Raw genomic sequence first — 11,310 nt, forward strand, 5'->3', positions numbered from 1 at the left:
ACGTAAATGAAAACGAAACCGTCATCGTATACGTAAAATATAAACAAAAACGTCATCGAATACGAAAACGAAAACGATATCGAATACATAAATGAAAACGAAAACGTCATCGTATACGTAAAATAAAAACGAAAACGTCATCGAATACGAAAACGAAAACTTTATCGTATACGTAAATGAAAACGAAAACGTCATCGTATACGTAAAATCAAAACAAAAAAGGCATCGAACACGAAAACGAAAACTTTATCGTATACGTAAATAAAAACGCAAAATGTCATCGTTTACGTAAAATATAAACGAAAACGTCTTCGAATACGATAACGAAAACGATGTCGTATACGTAAATGAAAACGAAAACGTCATCGTATACGTAAATAAAAACGCAAACGTCATGGTATACGTAAAATCAAAACAAAAAAGGCATCGAACACGAAAACGAAAACTTTATCGTATACGTAAATAAAAACGAAAAAGTCATCGTTTACGTAAAATATAAACGAAAACGTCTTCGAATACGATAACGAAAACGATATCGTACACGTAAATGAAAACGAAAACGTGATCGTATACGTAAAATAAAAACGAAAACGTCATCGAATACGATAACGAAAACGTTATCGTATAAGTTAAATAAAAACGAAAACGTCATGGAATACGAAAACGAAAACGCTATCGTATACGTAAATGAAAACGAAAAAGTCATCGTTTACGTAAAATATGAACGAAAACGTCATCGAATACGAAAACGAAAACAATATCGTATACGTAAATGAAAACAAAAACGTCATCGTTTACGTAAATAAAAACGCAAACGTCATGGTATACGTTAAATAAAAACAAAAACGAAAACGTTATCGTATACGTAAATTAAAACGAAAAAGTCATCATTTTCGTAAAATATAAACTAAAACGTCATCGAATAGGAAAACGAAAACGAAATGGTATACGTAAAAAAAACGGAAACGTCATCGAACACGTAAAAGAAAACGTTATCGTATACGTAAATTAAAACGCAAACGTCATCGTGTACGTAAAATAAAAACGAAAACGTCATCGAATACGAAAACGACATCTTTATCGTATACGTAAATGAAAACAAAAGAGTCATCGTTTACGTAAAATATAAACGAAAACGTCATCGTATACGTAAAATAAAAACGAAAACGTGATCGAATACGAAAACGAAAACGTTATCGTATACGTAAATGAAAACAAAAACGTCATCGTTTACGTAAAATTTAAACGAAAACGTCATCGAAAACGATAACGAAAACGATATGGTATACGTAAATGAAAACGAAAACGTCATCGTATACGTAAAATCAAAACAAAAAAGGCATCGAACACGAAAACGAAAACGGTATCGTATACGTTAAATAAAAACGAAAACGTCATCGAATACGAAAACGAAAACGTTATCGTATACGTAAATGAAAACGAAAATGTCATCGAATACGAAAACGAAAACGTTATCGTATACGTAAATGAAAACGAAAACGTCATGGTATACGTAAAATAAAAACGAAAACGTCATCGAAGACGAAAACGAAAACGTTATCGTATACGTAAATGAAAACGAAAAAGTCATCGTTTACGTAAAATATAAACGAAAACGTCTTCGAATACGATAACGAAAACGATATGGTATACGTAAATGACAACAAAAACGTCATCGTATACGTAAAATAAAAACGAAAACGTCATCGAATACGAAAACGAAAACGTTATCGTATACGTTAAATAAAAACGAAAACGTCATCGAATACGAAAACGAAAACGTTATCGTATACGTAAATGAAAACAAAAATGTCATCGAATACGAAAACGAAAACGTTATCGTATACGTAAATGAAAACGAAAACGTCATCGTATATGTAAAATCAAAACAAAAAAGGCATCGAACACGAAAACGACAACTTTATCGTATACGTAAATGAAAACGAAAAAGCCATCGTTTACGTAAAATATAAACGAAAACGTCTTCGAATGCGATAACGAAAACGATATGGTATACGTAAATGACAACGAAAACGTCATCGTATACGTAAAATAAAAACGAAAACGTCATCGAATACGAAAACGAAAACGTTATCGTATACGTTAAATAAAAACGAAAACGTCATCGAATACGAAAACGAAAACGTTATCGTATACTTAAATGAAAACAAAAACGTCATCGTATACTTAAATAAAAACGCAAACGTCATCGTATACGTAAAATAAAAACGAAAGCGTCATCGAATTCGAAAACGAAAACGTTATCGTATACGTAAATGAAAACGAAAAAGTCATCGTTTACGTAAAATAGAAACTATAACGTCTTTGAATACGAAAACGACAACGAAATGGTATACGTAAATGAAAACGAAAACGTCATCGTATACGTAAAATATAAACGAAAACGTCATCGAATACGATATCGTATACATAAATGAAAACGAAAACGTCATCGTATACGTCAAACAAAAACGAAAACGTCATCGAATACGTAAATGAAAACGAAAACGTCATCGTATACGTAAAATCAAAACAAAAAAGGCATCGAACACGAAAACGAAAACTTTATCGTATACGTAAATGAAAACAAAAAAGTCATCGATTACGTAAAATATAAACGAAAACGTTTTCGAATACGATAACGAAAACGTCATCGAATACGAAAACGAAAACGTTATCGTATACGTTAAATAAAAACGAAAACGTCATCGTATACGAAAACAAAACCGAAAACGTCATCGAATACGAAAACGAAAACGTTATCGTATACGTAAACGAATACGAAAATGTCATCTTATACGTAAAATAAAAACGAAAACGTCATCGAATACGAAAACGAAAACGTTATCGTATACGTAAATGAAAACGAAAACGTCATCGTTTACGTAAAATATAAACGAAAACGTCATCGAATACGAAAACTAAAACGTTTTCGTATACGTAAATGAAAACGAAAACGAAAATTTCATCGTATACGAAAACGAAAAAGTTATCGTATATGTAAACGAATATTCTGTCAAAGTCACTACAGTAACTAGTGAGATATGTTGTTATTATATTCTCATTCATGATACCTTTTGTTTTCATGTTATGGTGTTATGGTATATTTTCATATGCTGTGTTAACTTTTAAGAAAACATTACACTTAAATAGAATAGTTAAATTTTAAAAACGCTTGTATTAGTGTAAGTGTTTGTAAGTAAACCTAATAAATAAAATAAAAAATAAAAATAAATGAAATATGTCTTCTGTCTTCTTCGAATCATATTTTGAACTACAGAATAGGATAATAAATATAACTAAACACAAAATGGAAGTACCTATCCAAGCATCGGATCGTTAACTAAACGTCTTGGAAAATAGGATGGTAAATTTCGACCTGTTTCGGTAGTATTAACGACGCTGGGAACGAAAATTAATATTTTAAGGAACAAAAAACGCCTAGAGGGTTCGGGAATTTACACTACGACTAAATTTCCAGCCCTTATTTTAGAAAAAAGAAAGCAACTAAAAATCCAACTTAAGAAGGAATTAGAAAAGGGAAATGCCGCTTTCATAAACTATGACAAGCTCATCATTAAAGATAAGAATTTAAACAACTTCAATAAGAAGAGACAATTATCACACTCCCCTATTCAAACCGCATCCACAACAGATAGCCAACACTCCAATGATTCATCTTCAACACACAGCCGCAGCGACTGGAAAAAAAATCATTCCGCCAAGAAACATAGAACAAATAAAAATACTATGATGTAATACGTTAAACACAATGCAGAGGCATGACATTCGGAGGCCCCCTCAATCACTAATAATAATAATGATAAAGTAACACAGAGAAAGTATAATACAACCCCTTCTCCAATTCGGCTGGTCTCCGTGGAGAAGTATGACCCAAAAAACATAAAAAAACAGAAAAACGAACCCTAACACCAAGCTCACGTCACAACAAACTCCAATTCCACCTAACAAGCATTAATTTCTCTATATTGCGACTCTCAATGTGCGCACTTTACTATCAGACAGTAAAATTACAGAACTAGGGTTAGCCATAGGAAACCTAAACCTAAAAAAAAACCTAAAAAAAAAAAAAAAAATTATTTTGTATCACACATCAGCATCTAAGGGAAGAAATCATATTATAAGCTTTAAAGCATTTTCTGATGGAGTCGCGTCATTGGAAATTCAAATAACGGATCAAATTTGGTCCTTCATCCAAGTATATGCCCCTACTGAAAACTGCGAAAGGGAAGAAATTGACCGTTTCTACATTTTGGTAGAGGCTGCTCTAGATTTTGGTAACACTAAGAACCTTATTATTTTAGGTGACTTTAACGCGCAAATTGGAAAAATACAAAAAGGTGAAGAGAAGGTATTCGGAAGATATTCATGCGGAAAGAGAAGCGCTCGAGGCCAAAAAATGGTAGAGTTTGCATTAGAAAATAACCTCAAAATTGTGAATAGTACTTTTCAACGGAAAGCGCAAAATAAGTGGACCTGGCGATCCCCTAATGGAAATCATATCAACGAGATTGACTATATACTTACAAATCGTACGGAGCAAATAAAAATTATAGCAATCTAAATTTTAATACCGACCATCGAATGATAAGATGCAAAATAAAAATAAAATCACAGAGAAGTAGGAGATTCCGGTAAATATATTACTAATTTCCCAAAACTATCAGAAGAGTGTGAAAAATATTGGAAAGATATACTTGTAGAGTCACAAAAAGGAACGTTGAATGTACAGGAACAGTATAAAAGTTTTTTAGGCGAGATGAAACTTTTGTTAAGACAAATACCAACACAAAAAGAACCGAACAATATGTCAATGAAGAGATTAGGAACCTCTTGCAAAACCGTAAAACACTTTATACAGAACAAAGAACTATAGAAACTAAAGTTAAAATAACACAAATAAGCAAACAAATTAATAGGAGTATACTACAGGGAAGGAAAAAACAAAGGCAACATACATTTGAGTTTTTTATATCCAAAACGGGAGCCATACGGAAAGCATACAAGGAACTGTGTGATAAGGTAGAGTGGACGGCGAACTTAAAAAATAAGGCGGGGAACACACTGACGAAGCGGCTAGACATAATAAATGAAGCAACATCATTTTATAAAGAATTATACAAATCGAACCAAACAAGCATATCGGCAAATTCACACCACATTTGCTACGAGTCGAAAGATCTCCATATACCTCTTATTGTGCATTCCGAAATCGATTATTATAGAATAATCGATTTCGGAATGTACTAGTAACGTACACACATACAATGTAGTAGTAGGACGGTAATAGTACAACCCAAAAGAATGGCAAAACCTCCGGGAACGATCACATTACCAACGAAGTTCTAAAATACTTCCTTAATACTATACGGCAGCCGCTTCTTACTCTTTTTAATCGAATATTATATACAAAGATGCCGCCAGAGCAGTGGTCTGAATCGATCATAATATTATTATATTAAAAGGGTGACAGGAGTGAATTGGGCAACTATAGGCCAATTAGCATCATGTCTAATATTTACAAGGTTTTTTCAAAAGTATTGCTAAATAGATTATCAAAGATGCTGGACGAACACCAACCACGTGAACAGGCTGGATTTAGGAAACACTTCTTAACGATTGTCCATATACAGGTTGTAACCCAAATGATAGAGAAAACAAATGAATACGGCATAAAATTATACATGTGTTTCATAGATTACACGAAACCCTTTGACTCTGTCCATCACTACACAATATGGTCGTCTTTATTGGAACAAGGTATTCATCCGAAATATGTCAGCATAATAAAAAGCGTGTACACAAAATGCAAGGCTAGGGTAAGATTAGAGAAGGAAGGTGGTGAGTTTCCCATAAATAGAGGCGCCAGACAAGGTGACCCACTCTCACCGAAAATTTTTACAGCGGTCCTGTAACATTTCACACCTTCGTTTCGCAGACGATATTGTTATATTTGCACAAGATGCAAACGACCTTAGCATTATGGTACAGGAATTAGCACAAGAAAGCAAGAAAGCTGGTTTATTCGTAAATACATCCAAAACCAAAATTTTAACAAACTCAGACAAGATATCTTGGATATCTAATCCAAGTAGATGGTCAAAACATAGAGTACGTGGAAGACTATATATACCTAGGTCAGTCAGTTTCTTTCGAAAACTGTACTGTGAAAGAAATCCATAGGAGAGTTGCCATCGCATGAAAAAAATATTGGAGTTTTAAGGAGGTCATGAAAAATAAAGAAATAAATTTAAAAATAAAAAAGAAATTGTTTGAGGTAGTGATTATGCCATCTCTAACATACGGTTGCCAAACATGGTCATTAGGAAAGGAGATGAAGAGAAACTGGCCATCTGCCAAAGAAAAATGGAAAGGAGCATGTTAGGTTTAAGGGTAAAATACCTAGTAAGTAACACGAAGATTCGAAATAAAACCAAACTTGTAGATGTAACGAAAAGGATAAGAATTTTGAAATGGAATTGGGCAGGACATGTTTGCCGGTTGCAACCAGAGAGATGGACCAAGAAAGTGACTGAGTGGGTTCCAAGAAATGAAACGAGGAAAAGAGGGCGACCAAGAAAGAGGTGGCGAGATATTTTCCATCAGAGGTGTGGACCGGATTGGATGCGAAAGGCTCGCGACAGAAAACTTTGGCGAGACTTGGGGAAGGCCTACGCCGTAGCGGCGACTTAAACGTAAATGTAAAGTTATTTGTAGTAAAAATATGTAAAAATGTAATTGTAATACGTTTTATAAATAAAGGCTTTTTTTATTTTTTTTATTTTAGTTATTTTATTTTATATGTAAACGAAAACGTCATCGAATACGAAAACGAATAAGAAAACGTTATCGTATACGAAAGCAAAACCGAAAAAGTTAATCGTATACGAAAACGAAAACTAAAACGAAAACGAAAACGTTAACGTAAACGAAAACATCATCGTATACGTAAACGATAACGTCATCGTATACGTAAAATAAAAACGAAAACGAGATACTTAATAATTAAAGAATGAACGATTGAACGAATTATTGTTTGAGCCCCAGTGCGATTGATTATACATTTATAACAATGTAATTTCCAAAAAATTGGTGGGAGGCTTTGGCCGTGGCTAGTTACCACCGTGCCGACAAAGACGTGCCGCTAATCGATTTAGTATTCCGGTGCGATGTCGCGTTGAAACCGATTAGGGGTATGACTACCATTCTCCCTAACAGGTTAGCCCGCTACCATCTTAGACTGCATCATCAATTACCACCAGGTGAGATTGCAGTCAAGGGCTAACTTGTAGTGGAATAAAAAAAAGAATCATCGTCATCATCATCATCATATGAACCCATTACCGGGCCACTACAGAGCATGGGTCTCCTCCCACTATAAGAAGGGGTTAAGGCCGTAGTCCACCGCGGCCCAGTACGGATTGGTGGACTCCACATACCTTTGAGAACATTATGTAGAACTCTCAGGCATGCAGGTTTCCTCACAATGTTTTCCTTCACCGTGGAAACGAGTGATATTTTTAATTAGGATTCGAACTCGGCCCCCCGAAAGTGAAGTTGGGCTCCAACGCACTGCGCTATCACCGCCTGCTATGTGCAACGTATGACTTGAGTATCTTCAAGGAGAGAGTGAATAGGCAATTTCTGGGCAAGCGTGTTCCAACCTAGACATAATGGTCATAACTTATATCACTTGCAGTTTATCAATTATCAATTTCTCGCCTAAGTTTCTACGAGCTTTACCTACAGATAAAAAAGGACGGAATATAATTCATTCGTTCCGAATCTCAGCCTGATCAAGAAGACAAAAGTATTGAATATTTTTATGTGATATCGTGATCGTTGCCCGCGACTTTGTCTGCGTTTGTTTTGGTTTTTTGAGACACATGGACATTAAATTTAGGTTTAGTTGTACTGAAATTTTTAAGTTGTGTATTCTTATAAAAAAAAAATCTATTTGCATAAACAATATCTGAAAAGAACTGTCTGACCAGTATCAGCTCCTCCAATCACTTACAAAAAATAGTAATCGTTATAGGACGAATCGAAATCGCATTGTTAGTTGATTAAAACGCTAAAGGTTAATGAAGAACATTTCTATCATTTTATATATAGTCCTTGTTAATCGTCAAACTTTTTCATCACCTCTCCCAAAGGAACCGAGCTTAATGTCGGGATAAAAAGTATCCTATATTACTTCTAACACTTCCAAGATATGTGTACAAAGTATCATGAGGATCGTTCAAGTAGTTTTTGCGTGAAAGCGTAACAAACAAACTTACATTCACATTTATTATTATTATATTATTATTATTATGTAGGGATTTTAATTGCTGATAACACACATCGCTTAGAAAAGTTAGAGGTGCGTGCTGGGATTTGAACTCGGGCCCCCAAAAGTGAAGTCGAGAACCTAACCATTGCGCTATCACCGCTTCTATATATATTCTCTATCACCACAAAATAATGCCTCGTTCTATCCAATAATCTTTAATTCGTTTTGAAAGCAACTAAACTGAGATATAATGGCATGCTAGTCGATAATACCTCGATGGCTATAAATATCGGCGTGCCATCACCTCTATACAAATGTCTATATATAAAAAAAAATTGTCGAACTTCCAGGCGCAGTGATGATTTCAGTGATATATTAAGTCAGAGCAACGGGTTCCGGGTTCGGTCCCTCCATGAGCAAGCTGAGATTTTTTTTCTGGTGTAATCTGCAGGGCTAGCACAGGTAAGAGACAAAAATTATATCCCCTGACAGTCAGTGGCGTGCATAGGGTATGCACAGGGTATGCAGATCATATAAAATGAAGAAAACCTCAGCTAAGTGTTATAAAAAAGTTAAGGATAGGCATTGTAAGAGTTATAAGAACCTACCGCACAGGAACATGGAATAGGAGAAGTTTCACCCTGTTTATAACACATACATGTTTTATTTGGATATTATTTATTTATGTATTTAGGAAGCCAACGTTATATACAATGTTTTAAAATTATTATAAACATAACAGTAATATTCTGAATTTTACATTGTATACACCACTTACAGGCTAACTCTGCATGCATCATGAAATATAGACGTTCTTCAATATACAGAACCTAAAGCTAAAGAGATAAATTAAAAAATATATATATAAAAGATACTACAAACTATATTATTTCCACTTATACGCCATTGCTCTGAGAGTTGATAAAGCTGTGGGAGAAGATACATTTTTATCCTTTCCCGGGGGACAATTGTTTCCTGCCCATGCTAGCCGTGCTTATGGGAGGGGAGGCTAAATTTTGTGACCACCCTGCCCTTCATTGGGTCGACAATGGGTTGATAATGATGAATTTTCCATAACGAATTTGCATCATTCGCATCATTGTCGGTTTTAACGGCCGACTGGCGCAGTTGGCAGCGACCCTGCTTTCTGAGTCCATGGCCGTGGGTTCGATTCCCACAACTGTAACATGTTTGTGTGATGAACATGAATGTTTTTCAGTGTCTGGGTGTTTATCTGTATATTATAATTATTTATGTATATTATTCATAAAAATATTCATCAGTCATCTTAGTTCCCATAAAGCAAGCTACGCTTACTTCGGGGCTGTGTAAGGAGTATGAAACGCTGAAATTATAAGTCATCATATCCACAGGCATCGCTAAACGCCCTACGAGTCCAGTATAATGATGGTTTCAGAATGCTGTTGGGCTTAACCCGTTATTGTAGTGCATCAGACATGTTCGCGAGGGCTCATACTGATGACTTTTTTGCCATCAGAAGAAGTCGAATAGCATCCTTGATGAAAAGAACGTGGGTAAGCAGTAACGGCATTCTGAAAGCACTAAAAAATCGATACGACTCTCTTTACAAGTTGTATATTAAACTCCAAGTAGGGCTGCCTGGACGCAGAAATTTTAATTTGTAACTTTTTTTTTATAGTGCATATTAATATTTAATGTAAGTTTTTCTTTTTTTTTATTATTATTTAGTTTAGTTTTTAATTATTCTATTTATGTTATAGTGGAGTGCGTAGTGATGGGTCATAGATACCAAATAAATAAATAAAAATAAACCAGCCAACTACGAGGCACGGGTCTCCCACACATAAGAAAGGTTTAGGCTAAGGTATGGTGAACTCCACACGCCTTTTAGGACATATAGAACTCTCAGGCATGCAGGTTTAGTAATGCTGTTTTCATAGATATTGTTATTGCCTAAAACGCACATAACTTAGAAAAGTAAGTGGTGCGCGCTGGGATTCGCACTTGGGCCACCGAAAGTGAGGTCGAAGTCCAAACTGCTTGATCTGCGTTACAAATAAATACTACAAACAAACAGTGCCTAATAACTTAAAAAATTTAAACGTTAATATAATACCTATCATCTTGCAATGTGGTAATTATTTGTATGTTTGTTTTCTAAACAATTTTATGCAGAAATAAGTTAACATGACGCTTTGTCAACGCTATGTGCTCTTGTAATTGACGTGCATATCAGTGCATTTAATTGTGTGTGTCCCATATTTAAAGCGTGTAATATTTATACACAAAATACATATTATGCTCTTAATAATAAATAAATAAATATAATATAGTATAATAATACAAATAAAGATTATTAATGACATGTGTGTCTATAGCAGTGAAAATTTTATACGGAATAAAAATCGGTTGATAGACAGAGATAGAACATTACAAAACCGTGACGTCATAAGTTTGTAATGTTTTAGCTCTATGCAAAAACAGAGTTTCCTCCGTCCAAAAACTTTAAACACGTAGTGAACACTAGAAATAGAGTGAGGCTATGAGGTTTTCAGATAAATATATTTATAAATATAATTCAATAAGTATTTATTTAATTAATACAATACATAAAATGTTATAAAGAACCTTCTTTAAAAAAAGTTTAATAAATTAAATATCTAATTATTAAAAAACAACCGCCAAAAAACATATAAAAAGTGTTCGAAATACAAACCTCATGAAGCTTAGCGCGCAATCCAAATCCAGTTTACACTTGAATACAGAAAAAATAGTATTATTCACTGTTTTCAAAAAAAAACCGCGAAAACGAATGACACGAAACTCGAGGTCGTCACAATATGTCACCGAAATACAACGAGCTTTCCTGCACACGATCTACGTAAACCGTACACACTATTTTTAAACATTATTTATTAACACTGGTCTACTTATTTTCACATTATTAATCTCAACTCAAAACTGCATATTGTTTGTTATAATCTGTATATAAAACACTGGCTGAATAATAACGTGTGCTTTGCTGGAATGCC

General features: G+C 34.3%; 1 protein-coding gene and 1 pseudogene across 1 annotated transcript in view; one reads left to right on the forward strand and one right to left on the reverse strand.

Annotated features, from left to right (window-relative positions):
* The window catches only part of LOC120634607 (muscle calcium channel subunit alpha-1-like), an 82,700-nt gene extending 71,651 nt beyond the window's left edge, over nucleotides 1-11,049 (reverse strand). The window contains exon 1 of the mRNA XM_039905337.1: nucleotides 10,995-11,049. The gene's annotated coding sequence lies outside the window, so the exon portion shown is untranslated. The remainder of the gene's footprint in view (nucleotides 1-10,994) is intronic.
* On the forward strand, nucleotides 3,242-3,786 carry LOC120634624 (annotated as a pseudogene).
* Nucleotides 11,050-11,310: the final 261 nt, after the last annotated feature.

Source organism: Pararge aegeria, chromosome 24 (genome assembly GCF_905163445.1).
Source record: "Pararge aegeria chromosome 24, ilParAegt1.1, whole genome shotgun sequence".
NCBI lineage: Eukaryota > Metazoa > Arthropoda > Insecta > Lepidoptera > Nymphalidae > Pararge > Pararge aegeria.